This window comes from Euprymna scolopes, chromosome 46 (genome assembly GCF_053919585.1).
Source record: "Euprymna scolopes isolate OS-2025 chromosome 46, ASM5391958v1, whole genome shotgun sequence".
NCBI lineage: Eukaryota > Metazoa > Mollusca > Cephalopoda > Sepiida > Sepiolidae > Euprymna > Euprymna scolopes.
In genome coordinates, this window is record NC_136527.1 from 137,896,679 (window position 1) to 137,924,339 (window position 27,661).

The window sequence follows — 27,661 nt, forward strand, 5'->3', positions numbered from 1 at the left end:
AGTTATGGGGCTAAATGTATCATTTTGGGCCATTTTGGGGCATTTTTGACCACCTTTTTTACTGTGCACATCTATTTAATGAAATATAATTTGTGGCAAAATTTCAGGAAAAACTAATGGTTATCTGGCAATTGTCCGTACTATTGGAGGCACAGACACACAGAAGCCAAACAGTACAGTTCACACCTTAAGACATGTATATTTGAATTCAGCACCTTGAAAAACTACTATAAAGACATGCATATCAAGTTTTTGAATAATACGAAAAAAGAGCTCCAAAAAGGCATGTTTTTTATCCCTAAAAATCTCAGAAGGATGTGAATCAGAATTTTGCCAGGGTCATCCGTACTGAATTTATATTAAGAACGATGGTCTCCACATTTTGGCAAAGTTTCAAAAAACATCTAATAGATGGATCAAAAGTTGTGGGCAAAACGTATCATTTTTGGCCATTTTGGGGCATTTTTGACCCCCTTTTAACCCCCTGGGGGCAAAACAGAAATTTTGTAAAAAAAATTTTTTTTTTTACTGTGCACATCTATTTAATGAAATCTAATTTGTGGCAAAATTTCAGGAAAAACTAATGGACAGTTATCTGGCAATTGTCCGTACTACTGGAGGCACGGACACATGGAAGCCACTGAAAATATAGGTCCCTCTCTGATAAATTGGGGGACCAATATATTGAGGAGAATTAGTTAAACAATAATATATTTATAGTTAAATGTTCATAATGAAAGATTTGGGAATTTTGATTTAAAAACAAATAAATTATGAAGCTTTAAAATTTAGATCCGAAATATGGAAATTTAATTTAGAATAATGGGAAATACTAAATTTATGGGCAGTCCCCAGCATGGGGATGTATACAAAGCAGTAGATGTGGTTAGTATGTCACGTGGAAATAACAGAGGAACAGTTGAGGTAGCAGATTTGGCATTTGTTTCTTGGAAACATGGGTTTATAAAAATTGTAAGGTGCCCTTAATCTTCCAGATCTGCAATGGCTGCTTTTCAAAGCTGAAGAATCTATAAAAAAAAAAAGACAAACATAAAAAGAAATATTAATTCTTTAAATTCTGTCCAAAATTTTTAATTGCTTGAAATTTAATAGTGAGAATGTTTAATGGAAACTACATTTATATATATACACATATAACTACTTAATTTACTGACATAAAATTAATATACAAAAGTATAAGTTCATGCGTGAACTTTAAGTATTTACTTCAAAAGTGCTCAATACGTAGGTAGAGCTAGTTAGTAAGTTATAAAATATATATGGCGATTAAGCTACACTGAATATTCCACGTTTAATCCACTCTAGGACTCTTCAGGCTTATGCGCATAAGCCTGACGAATCCTAGAGTGGATGAAACGTGGAATATTCAGTGTAGCTTAATCGCCATATATATTTTATTACTTACTATATTCAAACACACACATATATCTATATATATAAAAATGTAACTGTTGGTTCGTTCGGAATTAATTGTCTAAAAAACCACTGGACGGATGGCTTCCACGTTTTGGTATAATATGTTTACTATATCCATTTTTATATATTCCTTTTTAATTATAACATTATACTTAATTTTTCTATGATAAATAGGTGTTTTTCTTTGTACCGATAGGCAATTTTTTTTATTTAGGGACAATTATTTATTACCGCTTCCTGTCACGTGACCAGTGTTACAATTTAGCTGTTTTCCTGCTAGATCTGGAGATTTCGTTTGCAATCTAGTGGGGAATTCTAGAAAATCTGGAGATATTTGGCACCCACACACCCGCATTAGATTCGCTTGAAAATACTTTAAAACATAAAATAAACTCATTCATGCAAGTAAAAAAAAGTAGCATTTATTGCCTTTGGTAACAATTATTTATTGATTATTTGTTTTGTTTTTCACCTTTTTTTCGACTAACCATTCTTAAATCTCACTATAAAATCGATTTTTCCAAGTACATTTTAGGCGGGGGGTGGGGGATTCCAACCTCCGAAGTTTGGGTTTGTATTACTGTACACATAGATTCGAAAAAGTTGTCAAAAAACAAATATATAACAAATAAATGTTATCAAAGGCAAGATAAGTTACTTTTCTGCCAAACTGGGTATATTTTTCGTGTTTTTATTCAATGTAACATATTTATTCAGCTCGAAAAACATACAGTGTTTACCGATGTATTGGAACATTCAAGATGGCGTCTCACACCCTCTTTAACACCGTAAGTTTGGAAACAGGTGTTATGAATAAAATACTATTAAAAACCCGCCGAATATATGTCAACCTATGTCACAGCAACATGTATTGAGCGAGTTTTTAACAGTATTTTATCCGGTTTTTTATTTATAACATCTTTTCCAAAACTTACCGTGTTAAAGAGAGAATTAGACTCAATCTTGAATGTTCCAATACATCGGTAAACACTGTATGCTTTTCGAGCTGAATAAGCATGTTACATTGAATAAAAACACAAAAAATATATCCAGTTCGGTAGAAAAGTAACTTATCTTGCTTTTGATAACATTTATTTGTTATACATTTGTTTTTTGACAACTTTTTCGAATCTATGTGTACAGTAATACAAACCCATAGTGAGAAAACACGGAACATTATGGAGTTTTGGGGGGAGGGGAATTAGCGATTTTTGAAAATTTCAGACAATAAGTTAAAAATCTAGCGATTTTTTTGGACATTTCTTTCTGATCTCGCGGGTTTTTTTTAAAATCTCAGTTGACAACATTACATCACTAAAAAACACCACAGGCTTAATGTAAACAGAATGTGTTTATAATATCGGTAAATTTTCAATGAGTTTAATTACATGATTATTGATAATGTAACCATGTGATTGAACTTTAATTTAAATTAACCACACGTGGTCGCAAAATGAATGCTGACGCTCAAAGTGTATACACATTTTGACTCCTCCCATTACTTAAAAATTCACCAAAAATCAGGAAATTAACGAATTTTAATGAAAATTGCAGTATTTTTCAAATAATGATCGCAGAATATAATGAACTAATTATTTTTACTTAACTCTTAGTGAAAATGTTTTATTTTGTTTAAACAAAAAATACCTTTACTAAAGTTATGGTTTTCAGTAGTAAATAAAAAACGCAAGAATTTATTTTTGCTTTTTTTTAAAGCATCGTAATTTGTAACAATAAAAAATAATTTTTAGAGTAACATTACGAAAAAAGCCCCTAAAGTCCGTATTAATGTATTCGATATAACTCGAAGAAAAATGAATTATCGTATACTATTCAGGAAATTAAAGATTCAATTAGATTCCTATTTCAGTCACCTGAATTATTTAGGGTGAAATGAGTTTAGGAATTTATAGCCAAACCTAAATGTTTTTTTTTTGGTAAATATCCAGATACGCTTCTACAGAACACCGACCACTCTAATTTGTTTTTTTTTTGGGAGGGGGAGGAATGTGATGTTGGGGCGCGCGCGCACCCCAACATCACATCCCCCCGCTCGCGCCCCCAATGTACGAAGTAAAATCTTCGGAAAATGTTAAATGGTGTTCTAATTGGTAAATGTTGGTGCGTTACTTACGGAAAATTTGAAAATTCGATGTTCCAGGTAAAAAAAACCAGATAAATTAACCCCCTCTACTCCAACTTGGTGTGCTTTCCTTTTCTTATTTTATTTCTTTTTCAGCTAATTTTAACTTTTCCACCCAAAAAGCGCTATAATGTATTTTTTAAAATTAGAAAATTCTATGTCCTGGAAAAAAAAAATCCCCTCCCCCAACATAGTTTGCTTGGTGAAGCCGTCGTTTATGCTACAGCGTGCATGCGCGTAGCATAAACGGAAGCTGCAAAATGGTGGAAAGAAGTTTGTGGGTTCAGGGGTAAATACCATGCAAACGGTAAATTTGCCCCAAGTTTGACTATTAGATCCGTTGTCAGCGACCTCAATTACCTATAAAAAAACAAATTAGAGTGGTCGGTGTTCTGTAGTAGCGTATCTGGATATTTACCTTTTTTTTCTTGCTTAAAAAAATAGCATTAATACAGTAAGTTAGGTAAACTGACTTTTTTGTTTAAAAATGGAATTATTTCCCTTTCGTTATTAACTTTTTTTTTTAATAAATATTTTGTGTTTTATATACATAAAGTACAATTGTTGAATGTTACTGTTTTGATTATATTCGTTTGGGGGGGGCACAATTAAAAAATTAAGAAAGATTAAAATGAAGCGAAATTTAAGTTTCCGTTCCATTTTTACAACAACCGTAAAACAGTGCATACTCAGCAAGTTTTATCATAATTTATAAGCATATTGAAACACTAAATCAACATTTTATTTATTTTTTCGCATAATTAATGATGGAAGTATTTTTCTGTTTATTTTCTTAACATCTGTTAAAAAAAAAAATAATTTGTACATTCTCTTGAAAAAAAGAATCAAACTTTTCTCTACTTTCACATGTGTTCCATTTTAACAAACTGAGCCACAGCAACGCGTGACCGGGTACAGCTAGTATATATATATATATATATATATATATATATATATATATATATATATATATATATATATATATATATATGGCTCATTCCATGTCAAATCGACAAATTTGGGGTGGGTGGGCACAAACTATGTCTGACACGGATTTTTTTTTCAAATTGCTACACTTATAGATCTCCATGAAAGGAATTGAATGGCACTTGTTAAACATCTCAAGGTCAATGGGTTCCTGAGATATGACCTTGACCTTTTACAAAAATGTGAATTTTTATGAAGAAGTGACAAATTTTATAGGCCCAGTCAGTGGGGCATAAGAATACGCCGACTGCCCCCCTGCAGAGGGTAAAAGTCCCTCAATGGGGGTCCTGGATATGACCTTAAACTATATCCAGTGGTGAGGCCCCATCTTGTGGGCTTTGGGGAGTGTGGAGCCACCCTTTAATTACCATTGCTCCCAGGTCCACTCTGACTCGGAGTGGTAGTACCTGTTACGGTCCCAACTATAGGTTAAATAGAAACCAACGTGAAAACAACAAATATATTCTATCAAAAATTTTTTTTCTTCAAAATCTTTGGATTTGGCATTAAATAACCCGAAAAGGGTTGATATGCCGTAAAACAAAAACAACCAACCATCTGATAGTGTATCTCTGTTGTTGATGGGCCTACAAAGTTCATTCATATATCATTTTAAAGTACTTGGATAGATCTATAATTTCATCTCGCAATATTTTTTTCAAGATCAGATTAAAAAAGTTGACCTTGACCTTAACTTTTAACCTGAATTATCTCAAAAACCGTTCTTTCAATTTCTTTTGAATTTTGACAGATTTGTCTATCTTATGACAGTATATATTCCAAATTTCGTGGCGGGCCTTTCACTAGAACTATCGTTACAAGCGTTTTAAAGAAGTGGGCAAATTCAAAATGGCGGAACTTAGTACGTGCGACTGCTTATAAAACATTTTGATATTTCCCAATATGGTCGAATTTGATATCTTTGTAAAGCTATTTTGATGCTGATTAATACTTACATAAAGACCATGGTCAAAAAGTTAAAAAAAACAAAAAAACTTTGTTGATGAAACTGAATTTTCGCCATTTGTTTTATTTTTTGTTTTTTTTAATGCAAACCAGATTTTGTTATGAAAAATAGTGATATAATTAGTGCTGAGACAGTTAATCAGAATCTAGAACATCTAGAACATTAAGTAGTATTTCAAATGTGACAAAACGATTCCAAAAAATTCTTTTCTTTCGTTTGTATTAGAACTCACTCTTTTTTCCTTGTACCCATTTGTGAATTATTTCACGTAATTCTGCCTTTTCGATGACACAAAATATCTTCCAGTAACGCGATTTCTTTGGATTTTTACTTGTGGATACCAGATTTTTACCAACTTTTTTTGGATTTTACCATTATTGGATATTCTACTCGTCACTCGACCATCCATTCACGTGAAATCATCCCCCCCCCATTCCCGCTGCTTCACTATTTTTTTTTTTTTAACTTTTACTAAGTAAGCTCTTTGGCTTATTTGTATTTTTGTTATATATTTTGCAAGTAAAATCCGATTGTGCATTTTGCTAACTCCTACCCTCTGGTGAGAAGGAAAGTATTTCTTTTGAAACTCCACAGATCAAGGACAATCCACTTAATTTGTGTCTCCTTTTTGAAAATTAAATATATTTATTAATTCTTTATATATGATGCATATATATGATATAAATTATGCATATATATATGTATATATGCATATATATATGCATATATGTGTATATATATATGTATATATGCATATATATATGTATATATGCATATATATATATATATATAGAGAGAGAGAGAGAGAGTTTATTGTAGAACATTTATTTTACAGCTACTAGTGGAAATAAAAGTTAAGACCATAAAAATATGATGTGGATTCCGCATTTTGCTAACTCTTACTCTCGTGTGCGAAGGAAAGTATTTCTTTTGAAACTCCAGAGATTAAGGACAATCCACTTAATTTGTGTCTCCTTTTTGAAAATTAAATATATTTATTAATTCTTTATATATATATATATATATATATATATATATATATATATATATATATATATATAGGGAGAGAGAGAGAGAGAGTTTATTGTAGAACATTTATTTTAAAGCTACTAGTGGAAATAAAAGCTAAGAACATAAAAATATGATGTGGATTTAAAACATGGCCTTTTTCCTGACCAGTCCTTCAGCATTAACAAAGCTATTAAAATACTTTGGTTTTTCAGTAAGCGAAACTTTTATGTTAGACATCTTTTAATTTTTGAAATCATCGTCCGTTTACTTGAGACTGTTATAAAAATAAGTTCTCAATATATGTAGTAGAGGTATTGGTGAAGAAAAAAAGCAATAAAAAGCAATAAAAAAAAAATATTATTGGAATCATTTTGCCAGTTGAGTTTGACTTGGAACAGATAAGACAAGAAAATTCATGCTACCAGATTGACATTTTGCCAGTCACCATAAAAATGTAAGTTCTATTTCCATTAATTTTATGTAGAATTTAGTAGATATATTTATTAAAATGGTGTCACTCCTACTAAAAATATGTTTCTGTTCGGTTTCTTGCTATTTTTCAGTGGATTATTATTGAATGGATACTTATATGCATACATATATATATATATATACATATATATATATATATATACATGCATATATATATATGTATAGGATGAATGCACATATGATTATATATACGCACATATATATGCATATATGTGCACATATATATGTATATATGCATACATATATGCATATATGTGCACATATATATGTATATATGCATACATATATGCATACATATATGCATATATGCATACATATATATATGTATGCATATATATATATGTATGTATGCATATATATGTGTGTATATATATGTATATATATATGTGTGTATATATATATATATGTATATATATATGCATATTTGGTGGTATGGCGAAGAGACAAGAATTTATGTGTATATGTATATATATGCATATATATGTATATATGCATATATATGTATATATACATATATATGTATATATGCATATATATGTGTATATATATATATATGTATATATGCATATATATATGTATATATGCATATATATATGTATATATGCATATATATATGTATATATGCATATATATATGCATATATGTGTATATATATATGTATATATGCATATATATATGTATATATGCATATATATATGTATATATGCATATATATATATATGTATATATGCATATATATATGCATATATATGTGTATGCATACATATATATATGTATGGATATATATATTCATACATATATATATTCATATTCGTATATATATATGCATACATATATATATGTATTTATGCATAAATATATATATATGCATACATACATATGTATGCATATATATATGTATGGATACATACATATATATATGTATGCATATATATATATATACGTATGAATATATATATACGTATGAATATATATATACGTATGAATATATATATGTATGAATATATATATGTATGCATATATATATATATATATATATGCATACATATATATATTCATACATATATATATAATACTTGTTTATTGTTATATAAACATGCTCACATCCCGCTGCTACAAATAGCCACTTGTTTCAATCAAGCAACAGATATCATCAGGCAGCAACTTGACTAAAAAAAACCCGAGTATATATGCATACATATATATATGCATATATATATATATATTTATGCATACATATATATATGTATGCGTATATATATGAATATATATATGTATGAATATATATGCATATATATATAAATATGTATGCATATATATATTCATATTCGTATATGAAGAAAAAGAAAATGAAATTCACGAACCAGACTTTTGACCCTGATGAGGCTATGTATTATTATGTATTAGAGAAATATAGGACTTACAAAAAAAAATCAATAAACAAAACTGACTTAATCATTATATTCGACACTTCAATGTTTTCAAAATTTCTCATTTAAATTTTACTTTAAAAATAAGTGGCTTCAAAAAGTGTGGGACCATCTTTTACTTTTAAATCCCGTTCGAAACTGGAGCATTATACACTTGAAACCATCGGATCAACGCGTAAATTCTCGTCTCTTTGTCATAACACCAAAATGAAGAAAAAGAAATTCATGAACCGGACTTTCCACCCTGATGAGGCTTTGTATTATCGAAATATAGGACTTACAAAAAAAAAAAAATAAATAAAAATAAACAAAAATGATTTTATCATTATATTCGACACTTCAAAGTTTTCAAAAATTTCTCATTTAAATATACATATATATTTTCATTTATTTATTTATTTTTAAAAACAGTAATCTACATACAAGCGTAGCTTGACTGTTATTAGGACTCGAATCCTGGATCTTATGTATTTCAAAGTTTTCAAAAAATTTCTCAATATAAAGAGGGTGAACCTGTAAATTCCGTTTGTCTGTCCGAACTTTTCTCAATAACTACGCCTCAGAATTTTTTGAAACTCATGAGGTGGCCAGAAAGTGGGTACTCATTTTACATTAAATTTATATAGAAAATTCATCCCCCACTTTTTGAAAAAATAATTTCTTCCTACCATGAAAACTATTCCCCTGTGTCACTTTAAAATGTTATATTCGTTTTCAGCATACCTGAAAACCTATACAAGTCATTATTGTAAAGAATTTTTGGGTGTTGAGAAGAATCATGACATTGACCAATTACGCAGAGAAGGTACCATGCTGTTTTTTAGTCCAAAACTTTCATTTAATCCATGTGGGTAACACACACACAAGTAGCTTGCTTGCCATAAATATAGTTGGCTTTCTTCAAGCAAAGTCCGCCACATCAGGTCTGTCAGACTAAAATAGTCTTTTGATGTTTATACACTTGTGTTACCGTGATATATTTTAAATAGTATTTTCAAGTAAAATTTAAGTTTTATAATATTTTTGTTTATAAAATTGTTAGGTGAAAGTACAGAATAGTTAACAAAACACCTTTTACATGTTAAGAATAGCTTCCTGATTTATTTCAGCATGGTATCTTATCTGCAAAACACCATCTTTTGCTTATTAAATTGTTAGGTGAAAGTACAGAATACTTACAAAACACCCTCTTCATGTTAAGAATGGCTTTCTAAATAACTTTATTGTTTTAGCACGGGTCCTTCTCTGCATAACTACCAATTTTGTTTATTAACACCCTCTCCATGTTAAGAATGGCTTTCTAAATAACTTTATTGTTTTAGCACAGGTCCTTCTCTGCATAAGTACCATCTTTTGTTTATCAAATTGTTAGATGAAAGTACAGATAAGTTACAAAACACCCTCCCCTTCCCATGTTAAGAATGGTTTTCTAAATAATAACGTTATTATTTCATCACGGTAACTTCTCTGCATAAGTACTATTTTTTATTTATTAAATTGTTAGGTGAAAGTATAGAATACTTACAAAACACCCTCTCCATGTTAAGAATGGCTTACTAAATAAATTTATTGTTTTAGCACGGGTCCTTCTCTGCATAAGTAACATCTTTTGTTTATTAAATTGTTAGGTGAAAGTACAGAATGCTTACAAAACACCCTCCCCTCCTCATGTTAAGAATGGCTTTCTAAATAACATTATTATTTCAGCACGATACCTTCTCTGCATAAGTACTATCTTTTGTTTATTAAATTGTTAGGTGAAAGTACAGAATAGTTACAAAATACCCTTCCGTTCCTATGTTAAGAATGGTTTTCTGAATAATGTTGTTATTTCATCACAGTAACTTCTCTGCATAAGTAACATGTTTTGTTTATTAAATTGTTAGGTGAAAGTACAGAATAGTTACAAAACACCCTCCCCTCCCCATGTTAAGAATGGTTTTCTAAATAACATTATTATTTCATCACGGTGCCTTCTCTGCATAAGTACCATCTTTTGTTTATTAAATTGTTAGATGAAAGTACAGGATAGTTACAAAATATGCTAACCCTTCCCATGTTAAGAATGGTTTTCTAAATAATAACGTTATTATTTCAGCACGGTACCTTCTCTGCATAAGTACCATCATTTTTTAAATCTAAAAAAAAAAAAAACATTGAATAAAGCAGATAAAATTGTTGTAGGTAATCTTTTCAGGACAAAATTTAAAAAATGTTAGGTTTCACTTAAAAACAATCAATGTGGTTTAAAAAAAAAAAAAGGTTTTAAATTTTTGACTTTACAAGTAAATTTGCACAAAACTATTCTTTTTTTGTTTGTTTTAAATTAGAATATCTTATTTATTGATCTTTTATCTTCAATTTGTGATATATAAACTTAGGTACGTAAATGAATTATTAAAATTTTAATAGACATTTCAAAATGGGGGGGGGTGAATTTAAAAAAAAACGTTTGTCTAAAATATTATATTTGGTTTATTGGAAAGAGCATAAAATTTCACATTGACCCTGAAAATATCTTAAAAATTGAACCAATAGAAAATTTTTGATAGATTTTTAAAGTTTAAAAATTGAAAAAATATTTAACTCGTAAAATTCAAGTGATTTCATTACGTACACAAAATGGTTGCATGAAGGCGCGCAGGCACTTTGTAAACACTTTTCTTTTTAAATAAAAACTATTTCTATTAAAAGAGAAATTACGAGTTTTTTAATATTTTATTTGCAGTTTTGTGTTAGGGGTGTCAAAAATTCACCCAAAATTCTGACACACCTACCGGAAGTCACCGGATTTAAGCTGAGCAAATTGACATTTTTTTTAATTGTGTATTAAAAATGTAATTTTCAAACTATTTTTTGGGCGATGGGGGGGGGGGTCGTTTATTTTTTAAATATTTGACAAAAAATAATTTGTAAATTTTCTCAAAAAAAAATAAATTTTTTTTTGCTTTCACCTAACAATTTACAGTTTTCATAAAAATTATTCATATGTTTTTTTTTTGTAGTATAAACTTCTGGGGTTTGTATTACTGTACACATAGATTCGAAAAAGTTGTCAAAAAAACATATATATAACAAATAAATGTTATCAAAGACAAGATAAGTTACTTTTCTACCTAACTGAATATGTTTTAGTGTTTTTATTTAATGTAACATGGAGTTAAAAATAAAAAAAAACTATACAAAATACTGTTAAAAACCCACCAAATATATGTCAACCTATATTACGGTAATATATATTGAGCGAGTTTCTAACAGTATTTTGTACAGTTTCTTATTTTTAACTCATTTCCCCAAACTTACGGTGTTCAATACATAGTCGGGCGCCATTTTAAATTTTCCAATACATCGGTAAACACTGTATGTTTTTCAAGCTTAATAAGCACGTTACATTAAATAAAACACTAAAAACTTATCCAGTTAGATAGAAAAATAACTTATCTTGACTTTGATAGCATTTATTTGTTATCGAAAAAGTTGTCAAAAACAAATATATAACAAATAAACGTTATCTAAGGCAAGAAAAGTTACTCTTCTACCTAACTGGATGTTTTTAGTGTTTTTATTTAATGAACATGTTTATTCAGCTCGAAAAGCATACAGTGTATTAGAAAATTTAAAATGGCGCCCGACTCTCTCTCGAACACGGTAAGTTTAAGAAAATAAGTTAAAACTAAAAAACTATACAAAATAATATTAAAAACACACCGAATATATGTAAGCCTATGTCACGGTAACATATATTGAGCGAGTTTCTAACAGCGTTTTGTACAGTTATTTATTTTTAACTCATTTTCCCAAACATACTGTGTTAAACAGAGAGTCGGGCGCCAGTTTTATTTTCCAATACATTGATAAACACTTTGTTTTTCGAGCTGAATAAACATGCTACATTAAATAAAAACACTAAAATTATCCAGTTTGGTAGAAAAGTAACTTCTCTTGCCTTTGGTAACATTTATTTGTTATATATTTGTTTTTTGACAACTTTTTCGGATCTATGTGTACAGTAATACAATTTTGGGGGGTTTGTATTACTGTACACATAGATTCGAAAAAGTTGTCAAAAAACAATATAACAAATAAATGTTATCAAAGGCAAGATAAGTTACTTTTCTGCCAAACTGGATATATTTTTTGTGTTTTTATTCAATGTAACATGTTTATTCAGCTCGAAAAACATACAGTGTTTACCGATGTATTGGAAAATTCAAGATGGCGTCTCACACCCTCTTTGACATCGTAAGTTTGGGAAAAGGTGTTATAAATAAAAAACTATACAAAATACTATTAAAAACCCGCCGAATATATGTCAACCTATGTCACGGTAACATATATTGAGCGAGTTTTTAACAGTATTTCATCCGGTGTTTTATTTATAACACTTTTTCCCAAACTTACCGTGTTAAAGAGAGAATCAGACGCCATCTTGAATGTTCCAATACATCGGTAAACATCATGGTTTTCGAGCTGAATAAACATGTTACATTGAATAAAAACACAAAAATATGTCCAGTTTGGTAGAAAAGTAACTTAACTTGCCTTTGATAACATTTATTTGTTATACATTTGTTTTTTTGACAACTTTTTCGAATCTATGTGTACAGTAATACACTTTTTTTTTCCAATTTGTGTTTTAAAATTCGTCTGCGTCTGTTAATTTGTTCGGCTTAATCCGGCGATTGCCGGTGAAGCCCGAACCGTAATTGACGGAAAATCCCGAGAATCCGGGTCAAATTCAGCAAGTGTTCCGAACAAATATATATAGCAAATAAATAGTTGTCCGATGATTCCAAATAATACGAAAACCCAAAAGAGAAAAATATGTTTTTTAATAAATGCAAACAGCGAAAAAGCAAAAAAAATCATACTTACTTTTTTTATGCGGAATTTTTATTTCGATTATTTTCTTTGCTTTTTTTTTTTAAATTGAATAATTAAAAAAAAAAATGGGGACAAAAAGATAATTGTGAAAAATTTTGAAATCTTTTTCTCTTATTGTTTTTAATCGATTTACAAATTCGGTTTAAAGAGTCAACTTCAAGGGAGATAATTAAAATATTTTTTTGACAAAGTAAAAGAAATTTACTTCCTCCCCCTCCTCCACCTACTCCCCCACTTGCTGTTCTTCTTCTTCCTCTTCTTCTTTCTTCTCCTCCGCCTTGTTCTTCTTTCCCCTTCTTCTTCTTTCGCCTCCTCTTCCTTCTTTTTCGTCTTCTTTCTCCTCCTATTTCTTCTTCTTTCTCCTCCTCCTTCTTCTTTCTCCTCCTCTTCCTTCTTTTTTCTTCTTCTTCTCCTCCTCCTGTTCTTCTTTCTCCTCTTCTTCTTCTTCTTCTTCTTCTTCTTTTGCTTTTTCTCTTTCTTCTTTTGCTAAAACTACAGCCGACTGTACACCCAGCAGTAGCGTTATATTAGCAGTCACTTATCAGCCATTTTTTTTTTTTTTTCACTTTTTAAATTAAATATTTTTTTAAAATGGGAGAAAAAGAAATCTTTTTCTCTTATTTTTTTCAATCGATTTACAAATTCGGTTTAAACCGTCGAATTAAAGGGAGATAATTAAAATATTTTTGGGACAAAGTAAAAGAAAAAGAAATTTACTTCCTCCTCCTCCTCCTCCTCCTCCTCCCGCACCACCACTTGTTGTTGTTGTTCTTCTTGTTCTTCTCCCTCTTCTTCTTTTCCTTCTTCTGCTTCTTCTTCTTCTTTCTCCTCCTCCGCCTTCTTCTTCTTTCTCCTCCTCCGCCTTCTTCTTTCTCCTCCTCTTCCTTCTTTTTCTTCTTCTTTCTCCTCCTATTTCTTCCTTCTTCTTTCTCCTCTTCTTCCTTCTCCTCTTTCTTCTTCTTCTTTCTCCTCCTCTTCCTTCTTCTTCTCTTTCTTCTTCTTCTTCTTTCTTCTCCTCCGCCTTCTTATTATTATTGTTTCTCCTCCTCTTCCTCTTCTTTCTCCTCCTCCGCCTTCTTCTTCTTTCTCCTCCTCCGCCTTCTTCTTCTTTCTCCTCCTCCGCCTTCTTCTTCTTCTTTCTCCTCCTCTTCCTTCTTCTTCTTTCTCCTCCTCTTCTTTCTTTTTTTTCTTCTTCCTCCTCTTCTTCTTCTTTTGCTGTTTCTCTTTTTTCTTTTTCTAAAACTACAGCTGACTGTACACCCAGCAGAAGCGATATATTAACAGTCACTTATCAGCCGTGGTGCGTGGTGTTTATTTATTTATTTATTTTTTCTTTTTTTTTTAAATCAAATTAAAAAATGTTAAGGGGGGGAGGTATTAAAAATATAAAATTTTGAATTCATTTTCCCTTTTTTCAATCGATTTTATAAATTCAAATAAATTTTTATAAATACAAAGTACTCTCCAAATTCAAGGGAGATAATTAAAATATTTTCTTTTGAAAAAGAAGAAAAGAAATCTTTTTCTTCCTTATTTTTTTTCTTAAACAGCTGACTGTATACGCAGCAGAAGCATTATATTACCAGTCACTAATCCTCCGTAGTGTTTTTTCTCTTTTTTTTTCAAATTAAATATTAAAAAAAAAGTGGTGGGGGGGGGAGGTATTAAAAATATTAAATTTTGAAATTATTTCTATAAATTTGTTTTAAAGAGGCAATTCTTTTTTATATCAAGTAGTAGTAGTAGTAGTAGTAGTAGTAGTAGTGGCATCATCATCATCATCATCATCAACAACAATTTTTTAAAAAGTTGACTGTACACCCAACAGAAGCGTTATATCAACAGTCACGTTATCAGCCGCGGTGTTTTTTTTTTTTCATTTTCTTTTCTTTTCAAATTAAATATTTAAAAAAAAAAAATGGTATTATTTTACTTTAAGGTCCGTATATAAAAAATTTTGGCGGCGGGGGGGGGATTTCGGTGTGTTAAACACGAATCTGAAAACCGTTTCCGTAGCAAAAAAAGTATTTTTCATGATATGAAGAAATTATTTTTTCGGAAAGGGGGTGATCACTTTTCCATCTAAATTTAACTTAAAATGAGCACCCACTTTCTGGCCACCTGAGAGCGGGAGCATCTTTTGTGTGTGCGAAATGTAACAGAGAACAAAGGCAGTCGTTTTCAAGTTAAGCACCAGAAGCTTTATTACCGGAGACGTGTTTTGTACAGAGCTTTTATTTAGTCGTTACGGCCCCGACCTTGGCATTATCTACTGCCAAGGCCTTATTTGGGGTCCGTAACAACTTAGGCACCAGGGCCAGTAGGGGGAAGTGGGGAAAAATAGGGGTCTTTGCTAGTCCTAGGCTAGACTTGCGTTTGATAGCAAGTACTTTATTAAGTAAAAACCTATACTAGAGTTTCTATCACGCACTATTTGCATAACCGCCTTACATTCTTACCAGGACCTACTTAAAATAACAGCTCCCCAGCTTACACGGATGGCGGGCGACATTCACGCTGAAAAATTTTAAAACAATTATGTACAGGAACAAAACAAAACTTGTTTATATACAAAATAAAGTATTATTTTTTTTTTTATTTATTTTTTTTTTTTTTAAATGGGGGTGAAATGATGGGGAGGGGGGCAAACTAGAAAACACCCAAAAAGAAAGAAAAAGAAAGCAAATAAACAAAATGCCTATGGGGGCAGGTTAGTAAGGGACCCTCCCTACCTAATAGCTGGTCTGTCGTGTGAAACGCCCACTGTCTTCCGCTCCTCTCCCCCGGGGGGAAGAGGTGAAAGCAAGCAGGTCGTTCCCTAGAGGGGAGTGGAGGACCTAAGGGTATGTGTGAAAAATAACTTGGGGTTGGGGTAAACCGGGGTGGATGGCGTCTTCCAAGATAAAAGTGCGTAATGGGCAAAAATAGGCCGGGGACAAAATAAACAAGTGGACTGGGCATCTTTGGAAGCTCTCTTAGTGCCAATCTAATGAAAAAATAAAAGACTACGGGAACAGGATAACATGCATACTACCCTAGTCTAGGCCCTAATAAAGCATAAGCTATCCACTCTTGGTGGTTAAACACCTACCTAGCCTACTCCTACCCATCGTATAAGGTTGACCTTATATTACTTTACATAAGGGGCTGGGTTCCGAGAAAACCAAACCTCAGCACCTTAGGAACAATACCACTAGGGTGGAAACACGAACTCGAACCTGGCTCCTCGTCGGATGCACAAACTAGTGTTGTGCACCCATATCCTATCAAAGTCGATGCGGGGCAGTCTTTTCCAATCACATCTGATTTTTATTTTAAGTTGATGCTTAAAACAAAGGACCAGATCAACGTGTTTTGTACAGAGCTCTGCGTGCTTTGCGCGCCGTTTCGTATTTAGTTGTAGCCGTAGCTACGTACTTCACAACATCCCCCTTATTCAATAATGTTTTATTGGTTTTTTTTATTACCCATTGCAGTCTGGGCTTATGTGTGTTTTTGTTTATTACTTTTAAGTGTGTTGTGTGTCGTTGGTGTTTTGTGTGTGTCTGTTGTCTAGTGTATAGTCTCTTAGTCGGGTAGGGAGTTTGACAACACGACTAGACTTGCGAGGTTGTTTGTCATGTGTTGACAGTTGTTGAAGTGCTGGTTTTGTCTGGTCAGCGTTATCTTCTGCTGTTTGCTGTATGGGAACATGATTAGGTATGATGGGTGTGTTGGTTGAGCGGGTGGTTGGTTGGCGAACATGTATTTGGTTTCTTCTGTAGATTTTTCCGTAGATTGGACTCCGTAGCTGCGTGGTGCTTCTTTGCTAGTGATGATGCCAGGTTTCCAATCGCTGTGAGGGATCTGCGGGTGACATTTCACCCTAACAGACTGTCCAATGGTGAGGTCCGGCAGAGGTTTACTGTGTCTATCATAGTATTTTTTGCTACCCGTCTTTTATTGATGAGTGCTTGCTGTGTATTTGTTTGCACTTGTGGTATGTAGTCTGTGGGTTTGCAAGGTAGCATGGAGCGAGTGCGCCTTGAAAAGAACCTTTGTGCCGGTGAACTATGCATGCCAGGTGTGATAGCATTGCGCCATTCAAGTATGGCTTGCCAGAAGTCTTTCCTTTCTTTTGTTGACTTTTTTATAATTCCTTTCATCAGCTTCACTGCCGCTTCAGCCCGCCCATTTGATTGGTGATGGTGAGGGCTGGCGGTTATGTGCCTGATGTCCCATGACTGTGTGAACTTGTGAAACTCGCTACTTATATAGTTGGTAACATTGTCAGTTATCATGGTAGCTGGTGTGCCATGTGTGGCAAACATAGGTTTGATCACCCTGACAAGGAAGTTTCCGCTTAGATCCGGGAGTTGGCCAACTTCCACAAAGTCTGAAAATATGTCCACCACTACCACAAAGTGTTTGCCGTTTATCTCAAAACAGTCACTGGCAACAGACTGCCACGGGTGAACTGGTATCGGGTGGGTCATCAAAGGTTGTTTTTGTGGTTGTGTCAGTTGACAAATTTCACACCTTTGAACAACTTCCGTGATCTCCGCATGCATTCGTGGCCAGAACATTATATCCTGGGCTGTGTTTAGTGTGTATTGAATGCCCAGATGGGATCTATGTGCTCTGGTGATCATGTCGGGTCTAAGTTTTGTCGGTATGATGAGGCGTGTGCCTCGATATGCCAGGCCATTTTCAGAGGACAGTTCGTCACGGTATGGCCAGTATTCCCTGATGTTGAGTGGGCTGTTGTTTTTGTCCTCTGGCCATCCGTTTTTGTGACTTCCATTAGTGTCCTTAATGTTGCGTCACAGTTAGTTTCCTCTTGTATCTGTGAGAGGCGGTGGTCAGTGACAAAGTGGTCGTCTTCCATATTGATGTTTTCTAACTCTTCTGCGAGTTCCTGTTCTTGCAGATGAAATATGGTAAAGTTCTCTTCCATTGTGGCTGGGGCAGTAGGTGGTGATGCCCGAGATAGTGTGTCACTAATGTACATTTGAGGTCCTGGTTTGTATCTCACATCTAGAGAGTATTTTTGGAGCCTTAATCGCATTCGCTGGAGTCGCTTTCGGCTCACATGAATGGGTTTTGCCAATATTGTCTCTAGGGATTTGTGGTCGGAGAGTACTTTGACTTTCTCTTTGCCAAGGATGTATTGTTCAAATCGTTCTGCTGCAAAAACGATAGCAAGACACTCTTTCTCTATTTGGGCATAGTTTCGCTCAGTTTTTGTGAGTGCCCGGGATGCATATGCTATTGGGTGTCCATCTTGTGTTAAGACTGCCCCAAGGCCAACTTCTGAACTGTCACATTCAAGTGAGACCTCCTTGCTCACATCATAGTAGTGAAGAACAGGGGCTTTGGTGATAAGCTGTTTGATCTGCGTGAATGCTGTTTCATGTTGTGGTAGCCAGTCAAACACAGATTCCTTGTCAAGAAGGCGTCGCAGTGGTTCACATACTGTGCTGAGTTTTAGGGCAAACTTGGCGAGGTAGTTTACAACTCCCAGCAATCGTTGAACACCTTGAATGTCTGTAGGGCGTTGCATCTCTGATACTGCCGTGACCTTGTCTGGATCGGGTGCTAGCCCTTGTGCGCTGAAGATATGTCCCATGTAACTAACAGAAGACTTTTTAAAGGTGAGCTTGTCCGGATTCAGCTTTATTCCAACTTTGCGGCACCTTTCCAGGAGCGCTGTAAAGGCAGCATCATGACTTTTGTCCGCTTCCGCATCACTGTCACCAGACCCGTAGATTATGGTGTCATCTGCGATAACTTGGGTATTTTCAAGTCCTTCAAGGCAGTGGTCGAGTCGTCGCTGCCATTCTTCGGGGGCTGAGCTGATTCCGAATGGCATTCGAAGCCATCGTATTCTGCCAAATGGGGTCCAGCAGGTTGTCAAGTAGGAAGATGATTCATCTAAAACAACCTGAAGAAAGCCATCTTTAGCGTCAACAACCGAAAACAATCTGGCCTTCTTCATTTTAGTTGCAATTTCCTTAACAGTCGGTGTTGAGTAGTGGTTGCGCCTGATCGCCTTGTTTAGGTGGTATGGGTCAATGCATATCCGCAGTTTGTTTGGCTTTCGGACGACAACCAGGTTGTTGATCCATGGGGTTGGTTCTGTGACCCAGGCTATTACTCCTTGATCGACCAATTCATTGGGTTTTCTTTTTAATTCCGTTTTCAGTGGCAGAAGAACCCTGCGGGGATGATTTTGTATAGGCTTGACGTTTTGATCGATTTCGATTTTGTATTTGCCTGGTAGCTTCCCCAGGCCAGAGAAAACGTCTTCATATTTTCTGAGGATGTCTTCTTTAGTAGTTGTCCTTGCCTCCTTTACTTCACTCAGTTGTTGAACACATTCTGTATTAAAAGCTATCAGCCACAGAGCTGAGCTAGCCTGTCCGGAAAGTAGTGAAGGTGAGTTGCTGTCAACCACTTGAAAGTTGACTTTTTTTCTTATGCCATTTATCTCACAATGAAGTATTACTGAGCCCAAGGGTTGCAGTATGGAATTGTTGTACAGCCTTAACCTTGTGTGAGAAGGCTGTAGTGGTGTTTTTTTTAGATGTTTATAGTCGGCAAGGGCCAAGGTGCTGCAGCTTGCTCCTGTGTCAATTTGGAATCTACACGTGGTCCTTGCACTGTCTCCTGGGATGGATAGACAAATGTCTGCGTGGTACTGTTTGCGGTCTGACAGAGATCCCAGAACATAAATGCTTTCATCACTGCTGGGCACTTCTGTTTCAACATAGCACACTTTTGCAGTTTGTTGCGTCATGGGTTTGTTTGGCCGTTGTGGTGGGGTAGGCTGTGTCTGTGATTGGCATACCCTGGCAATGTGATTGCGCTTTAGGCACACGTTAGTCCATAGGCCTGACATTTCCCTTTGTCATGGCTCTGTCCACAGAATTTGCAGTCCTTTATAAATTCGTGTGTCTGTTTTTGTCTGCTTTCGTGAAGTGGACGTTCTCTACTGATTTGTTAAGTTTGCCGAGCTGTTGTTCAGCCTGTTCAGTGCTTCGGCAAATATCTATTGTCCGGTCTAAGTTAAGTCCAGATTCACTAAGGAGTCTGGCCCGTACATTATTATTGCTGGTACCTATCACAATTCGGTCACATAGTAATTCATCCTCAAGTGCACCGTACTTGCAGGTTTTAACTAGGTTTCTTAATTTATTTAAGTAACTGTCAAATTTTTCGTCCTGTTCCTGTGTGCAGGAATTAAACATATACCGTTGGTATATGGTGTTTTGTTTAGGCTCAAAGTAGTCTGTGAGCCTTTCCAAAATATTTTTTGTACTCGCTTGTTCCTCTTCCGATATTGGCAGATTTTTGTATATCTGTAAACATTCTTTACCGATGACAGAAAGCAGAGTTCCTACCTGTATTTTTGCTGCTTTTTTTCCAATTTCCGTTGCAGCTGCATAATTTTCCCAGGTTAATTTGAAGAGGGCCCAGTTCTCTCGTAAATCACCGTCCATTTCCATTTTCACTGGTGGTGGAATTGCATATGCCATGTTGTTGCCGACGAATGTATAAAAATGACCGAATCCACGTGGTTGATAAATTCCGTGCCAGGATATGTAACCACAAAGTCCGAGTTAAAATATGTACGTTTTGCTGAACGATTATAATTATCCACAGTGTTTACGTTGTTCTGGAAAGAAGAAAAAAATGAAATCCCACTTCGTTACACCATGTAATGATGCGAAATGTAACAGAGAACAAAGGCAGTCGTTTTCAAGTTAAGCACCAGAAGCTTTATTACCGGAGACGTGTTTTGTACAGAGCTCTGCGTGCTTTGCACGCCGTTTCGTATTTAGTTGTAGCCGTAGCTACGTACTTCACAACAGTGTGTTTATTGGCTAAAAAGTTGTTTTTTTTATTTCTTTTGCATTAATATTTGGAAAACTACTCGTTTTTCGTCTAATTTTAATTTTTCGCCAATACTACACTGTGACAAGGCAGTTTGGTACGCGAGTGCACATTTAACAGTCTTCGTTTATGCTCGCGCGTAGCGTAAACAAACGCTGGGCTGTGAAATAGAAAATAGTCCCAGAGCTAAGGGGTTAATACCATACAAACGGTAAATTTGTGACGGTTTTAAAGCATAAATTTCATAATGTCTGACTTCAACGCGCTCTCATAAAAACGTGTTTTTCTGCTGCAAAAAAAAACAAAAAACAAAAAAAAACTACTCGATCAAATGCTGATGACACAACCATCTACGGCAACACATCAAAGGCTGTAAATGACAAAGTTCTCTCTGATTCTCTATCCTCTGATCTCGAGCGCATGGTTCAGTGGGGGAAGATGTGGCTGGTTACCTTTAATGCATCCAAAACCAAACTCCTATCCTTACATCATCAACGCTCTGATCCCCGGCTGGCATCAATTGTGATGGATGGCTCTCGTCTGGGTGAGGCTCCGTGTTTTGACAAGCTTCTGGGTTTGACCTTTACTCCTGATCTGAAATGGAACACGTACATCAAGTCTGTTGCCAAGGTCGCTGGAAAGATGGTGGGATCCTTCTACCGCTCCAGAAGATATCTCACTACTGATGCAATTCTCTATCTATATAAAAGCCAAGTACGTCCAAGGATGGAATACTGTTGCCATATCTGGGCAGGAGCTGCTAAAAACAGCCTATCCTGCCTTGACAGAGTACAAAATAGACTTCGTGGCTTAGTGGGGGATGCCCTTTTCTCTACCCTGCAACCTCTCTCCCACAGAAGAGATGTTGCGAGCCTGTCCTTGTTTTATCGTTATTTCCATGGCAGATGCTCGTCTGAACTCCAGTCTCTGGTCCCCCCTCGCCAATCTTTCACGAAAAACACCCGTCTAGCTGAATCCACTGTGAAAAATTTCCCCCACTCTTTATCTGTGCCTAAATCAAAACGCGGATTCCATGAACAAAGCTTCTTTCCTAGAACTGCACATCTGTGGAACTCTGTTCCGTCTGCCTGCTTCCCTCCGGACTACAACTTGGATGTCTTCAAGTCCAATGTTAACAAATTCCTAATGAACCGCCCCCTTAAGTAAACACTTCAGCAAATCTCCTCACTAAATTTATGTACTTGCAATAACCCTTATCCCCGAGTGGCTTCCGGGCCTTGATAAGTGGTGACTTCCATGTAAAAAATAAATAAATAAAAAATATATATATATTTGCTGAAATGCACGGACTCGCATAGTCATTTGACGTATCACAAGGTGCATGAATACATGGCGGACATTTTAAATGACAAGAAATATTTTTCATAAAATAAAAAAATGTTCAAACCAAAACAAATGAGCCAGGTAGGTAAAAAAATCAATTTTTTTTTGCTCCAGTAACCATTTATTTCTTGTGTGTGTGTGTGTATATATATATATATATATATATATATATATATATATATGAGCAAACAGTTAATAAAACATGTTAAAAAACACTTTGAAATGAGTTAAAAACATATTTAATCTGAAAAGGAAACACTAGACAAGTGGATAGTCCTTAATCCACGGAGTTTCGAAGAAATGCTTTCCTTCTCATCAGAGGGTAGGAATTAGCAAAATGCGGGATCGGATTTTGCATGCAAAAGTATTTGATGAAACAACAAGTAAGTCAAAGATCTTGAAAACAAAAAAGTGAAGCAGAGGGAATATGGTAAAGAAAAATGTGATTACACATTAATGGATAGTCTGGTGGAAGATAAAAAATCCAGTGACGGTAAAATCCAAATGTAAAACTTCAAGAAAGTTAAAACGAATTTCCATTCGTACAAGTAAAATCCAAGGAAATCCCGTAATTGGAAGAAGATGGTCCATAATAATCCAAAGGCAGAAATCCTTAGAATAATTCACAAAAATGTGTACAAGGAAAAAAAGAAAAGATTCCAATAATATTAATAAAAGAAAAATAAGATATGCTTTTCATTCTACTGCCGAGACACAAATATAAATAAGAAGATCTATTTCCTATGCGGTCTTATCGAGCTTTTACATCTGGCTGAGATAATTTTATAAATATTAATTCTTTGGATAGTCTGGTGGGAGATAAATAAATCAGTGACGGGTATTTTACCATCTTGGATCATTTTGGTAAATTTAATTGTAATTTTTATTTTATATATATATGTGTGTGTGTGTGTGTGTGTGTGTGTGTGTACAGGTTGACCCAAAATAAACGGGTCCCAACTCTAATTAGGCCTCATTTCTTAGTGTTTTGTCCGAATGAAAGGAAACTTTGGTCATAATTAATTTATTATATTCAAAACATCACATCAAAACACTAGGGTCTTTGGCCTTTTTTTCTCCGTTGACTGTAAAATGCTCAGAAAAACAATTGCATATCATACTTTTTACAATTGATTTTTCCAGATACTCGTACCACTGAATTTTAGGAGCCTTAAACTTATTTTTATTTCTAGTTGTAAATATCACTATTTATTATTAATTATATATATATATACTAGACTACCTGTGACCCGTTGGGTCAGTATGTAATAAACCTGTGGCGGACTGGTGGATATATTATATGTATCCCCCAGTCGTACAGAATAGGAAAAATGAATTGAATTGAGAAAGAAACGAACAACGCATTAAATTGAATTAAACGAAGTAGAATTTATTTTGTGACGAAACAAATGAAAGAAAGGGTACAGCACGTGTTTAGTTTGGTGTGCGTCTCTCGCTGTTAACTGGTGAGAGGGAAAGTCTATTTATTGTTGCAGAGAGAGAGAGAGAGAGAGAGTGAGAAAGTCAATCCAGGCCATTGAGAGAGAAAGCGTGGAAGGTGTACGTACTCTCTGTTGGCTCTTGCCCCACACATAGTAGCACGCGACGTGAGGCGCGCAGGCGCGCGCCCCGAAGGGAGCGGTTGGTTCGTCGACCGTCCAGGTCAGGAGCCGAATCGAAAAGAAAGAAGCAGCTTATTGCTCTTGCTTTTGTAGTTATTTCCGGTGGTCTTTTGCGCATGTGTGGATTTCCTTTAAAGGAAAGTGACGTTGCCCATGCGTGCGTACATGTGCACGTATATGTGCGTACATGTGCACGTATATGTGCGTACATGTGTGTACGTTAGCGTGTGTGTGTATGCATGTGAATGTGAACGTGAATATATGTATGTGTGTGTACATGTTTGTGTGTGCGCGCATGTGTATGACAAGAAAAGTGGCTTAAAATGTGAACGCGTGTTTTTGTGTGAGACTAGAACAGGCTTGCGCAAACCCCTTTTGTCGTAATTTGCTTCAAGGAGGTGTTTTTGTTGTTTTTGTGATTATTAATTAAATTATTTTTTAGGAGAGTAATCCACCTACATTTCTTTTCCTAAAAATACTCCATCTTTGGACTTACCCGGCTCTTATACAGGTAGAGAATTGCATCAGCAATAACATAGACTCATGAGTTATTTTAAACCCTAAAAATTTGTTTGGCCCATTTTTTTTTTTTTTTTTTTTTTGCTCACGAGTGTATTTGATTTTTTTTAAAAAAAAAAAAAAAAAGAAGAGCTGAAAGGGTCTTAAATTAATAAGGAACGAATTCAGGATTTACACCGTTTCTAGAATCTTCCTCTTTCTTCAATAAACGAAAACATCGTTGATTTTTTTTTTTTAACTAATGTCGAATTTAAGTCGTGTGGGTTTTTATTTTCGTGTCATGACTGTATTTTCTATTTTAAACTTGAACAACTTTTTATTTTATTTTACGAAATTAAACGAAAACAAACAAGACGGACATTTTTTCTTGGTCGAGAAAGAAATTCCAAGTCAAAACATTTTTAAATTGAAATCATTTTGACGAATCCAAGTTTTTTTTTTTTTTTAATCGTTTTTAAATTTACGAAAAAAAAAAGAAAAAAAAAAGGTGAGTTTATAATGAAGTTTTCTTTCTTTTTGGTAAATGTTTCGTTTAGGTCCACCTCCACAATTTTCTTAAAAATGACGACATTTAATGGTTTTCGACTATGCTGAATACGAAAATCGCATTGAAATGTTGCAGAGATAAGTAGTTATCAAGATAGAAAAAAATGCATTATGCACGGTAATTTTGGCGGCCATTTTTTTTACGCGCATGCGCGCGCGCCCTAAGCAATCAGAATTTTACACGAAGGAAAAAAACCAAGATGGCCGCCAAAATTACCGTGCATAATGCATTTTTTCTATCTTGATAACTACTTATCTCTGCAATATTTCAATGCGATTTTCGTATTCAGCATAGTCGAAAACCTTTAAATGTCGTCATTTTAAAGAAAATTGTGGAGGTGGACCTAAACGAAACATTTACCTTCTTTTTTTTTATGATAAATACGAAGAATTACCGATGTATTGGAAAATTCAAAATAGCAGCCGACTCTCTTTGAGGCGGTAAGTTTGGGAAAATGAGTTATAAATAAAAAAAACCCAGACAAAATACTGTTAGAAACTCGCTCAATATATGTTACCATGACATAGGCTGACATATATTCGGTGGGTTTTTAATAGTATTTTGTCTGTTGTTTTTTTTTTTTTTTTTTTTTTTTTTTTTAATTTTAACTCCTTTTCCCAAACTTGCCGTGTCAAAGAGAGAGAGTCAGGCGCCATTTTTAATTTTCCAACACATCGGTAAACACTGACGGCGGAATTTTAACAGTATTTTGAGGGTTTGTATTACTGTACACATAGATTCGAAAAAATTGTCAAAAAACAAATATATAACAAATAAATGTTATCAAAGGCAAGATAAGTTACTTTTCTACCAAACTGGATATATTTTTGTGTTTTTATTCAATGTAACATGTTTATTCAGCTTGAAAAACATACAGTGTTTACCGATGTATTGGAAAATTAAAAATGGAGCCCGACTCTCTCTTTAACACGGTAAGTTTGGGAAAAGGAGTTACAAATAAAAAAAAACAGTCAAAATATGGGTTTGTTTTACTGTACACACAGATTCGAAAAAGTTAAAAAAAAAAAACATAAATATAACGAATAAATGTTATCAAAGGCAAGATAAGTTACTCTTCTACCTAACTGGATTTGTTTTTAGTGTTTATATTTAATGTAACATGTTTATTCAGCTCGAAAAACATACAGTGTTTACCGATGTATTGAAAAATTGAAAAAGCGCCTCCGCCTCAGCGCCGCCTGCCTCACTCTCTCTTTGAGGTGGTAAGTTTTGGAAAATGAGTTATAAATAAAAAAAAAAAAAAAGACAAAACACTGTTAGAAACTCCCTCAATATATGGGTAAATTTTCAGAGTAGGTCCACTTCAACAATTTTCTTTGAAATGACGACGTTTATAAGTTTTCGACTATGCTGAATACGAAAATCGCATTGAAATTTTGCAGAAATAATTAGTTATCGAGATATAAAAAGTTGTATTATGCATTGTATTCTTTGGCGGCCATTTTTTTACACGCGTGTGCACGCGCCATAAACAAATCTACGCGCGTAAAAAAGATGGCCGCCAAAGAATACAATGCATAATACAACTTTTTATATCTCGATAACTAATTATTTCTGCAAAATTATAATGCGATTTCCGTATTCAGCATAGTTGAAAACCTGCAAAAGTTGTTATTTAAAAGAAAATTGTGGAGTTGGACCTAATCTAAAAAAAATACCAATATATGTTACCGTGACATAGGCTGACATATATTCGTATTTTGACTGTTTTTTTTTTTAATTTATAACTCCTTTTCCCAAACTTACCGTCTCTGAGAGAGAGTAGAGTCGGGCGCCATTTTTAATTTTCCAATACATCGGTAAACACTATGTTTTTCGAGCTGAATAAACATGTTACATTAAATAAAAACACTAAAAATATATCCAGTTAGGCAGAAAAGTAACTTATCTTGCCTTTGATAACATGTATTTGTTATATATTTGTTTTTTGACAACTTTTTCGAATCTGTGTACAGTAATAAAAACCCCAAAAAACATATCATAAAACTTTAATTAAACTTGGAAAGGGTATTTTGTACCTATTCTATAACCTTACAATTGAATAAAAAACATAAAACTTTAATTAAACTTGGAAATACGATTTAAAAAAATAGCGCGGATCACTCTCTGCATTAGCACCACGTTATTATTTGGAAAGCCATTCTTAATATGGGGAGGGGAGGGTATTTTGTACCTATTCTATAACCTTACAGTTGAATAAAAAACATAAAACTTTAATTAAACTTGGAAATACGATTTAAAAAAATAGCGCGGATCACTCTCTGTATTAGCACCACGTTATTATTTGGAAAGCCATTCTTAATATGGGGAGGGGAGGGTATTTTGTACCTATTCTATAACCTTACAATTGAATAAAAAACATATAAAACTTTAATTAAACTT

General features: G+C 34.0%; 1 long non-coding RNA gene across 1 annotated transcript; it reads right to left on the bottom strand.

The window, feature by feature from the left end:
* Window positions 1-787: 787 nt before the first annotated feature.
* Window positions 788-15,576, bottom strand: LOC145271421 (uncharacterized). The gene is made up of 2 exons (XR_013865869.1): window positions 13,343-15,576; window positions 788-1,028 (listed from the first exon to the last, which is right to left on the bottom strand). It is a non-coding gene; the product is annotated as an uncharacterized LOC145271421 (long non-coding RNA).
* Between the last annotated feature and the right edge of the window lie 12,085 nt (window positions 15,577-27,661).